The sequence below is a fragment of the Morone saxatilis genome, unplaced genomic scaffold (genome assembly GCF_004916995.1).
Source record: "Morone saxatilis isolate NCDOM2014 unplaced genomic scaffold, NCSU_SB_2.0 Contig12, whole genome shotgun sequence".
NCBI lineage: Eukaryota > Metazoa > Chordata > Actinopteri > Moronidae > Morone > Morone saxatilis.
In genome coordinates, this window is record NW_023339674.1 from 1,842,733 (window position 1) to 1,843,508 (window position 776).

Consider the following 776-nt stretch of genomic DNA (forward strand, 5'->3'; position numbering starts at 1 on the left):
AAAATGTTTGTATCAGATATGTTCTGGTTTCTGTTTGTAGTCCGAGTAGTATCGACCAATCATGTTAGATAATTTCCCCACTGTGGGATCAATAATGTCTATCTTATCTTATGTTTTAGTAGGTTTTGATTGCATGCAGGTGAACAGTCCGTGTGGAGAGAATTTTTTCATTTCTCTGCATATCTACATTTGTAGAGATAGCACAAATGTGACTTTCTCGTCAATCTTGCGTATCAAGTTGATAATCGGCAGAAATCTTGGCCCAGATATCCGTTATCTGTTTTCCGGATATCAGCTTGCTACACCGAAAGCCCCGAAACACTGGCCGTTGCCCCAGAGGGTAGATTGTTAGCAGATGCTAGCCCATGGGTTCCGAGATTGTTCTCATTGCAACCTGGTTTAAAATAAATGATGGGCCATCTTGGAGCAGGAAACCTTTAAGTGCAAAGGACCATAAATCTGAGTGAAAAATAATGTTTTAAAGACATAAACCTTAAGATTTAAGTCCTGGTTGATTGGCAACACCTTTGGTCACTGCTTGTATAGGCAGGTGCACTGCCTGAACTTTGACAACAATGATATGTAAAGATCAACGTGTGTGTCTGCGGCTAAACAAACTGAGAGGATTCTTCATGTTGTGTTTTTTTAATAAAGAAGAAAATCAGCTATGTTGTCCAACATGTTCACACTGGAACCACAGTTGAATGTTGTCTTCCACGTTACATGAAATGCTCTATAGCTCCTGCATCACATCCATCGTTTCCTGTGAATCCCTT

General features: G+C 40.1%; 1 protein-coding gene across 1 annotated transcript in view; it reads right to left on the minus strand.

The window, feature by feature from the left end:
• mafaa (v-maf avian musculoaponeurotic fibrosarcoma oncogene homolog Aa) overlaps positions 1–776 on the minus strand; it is a 31,076-nt gene that overhangs the window by 9,175 nt on the left and 21,125 nt on the right. The window lies entirely within an intron of this gene.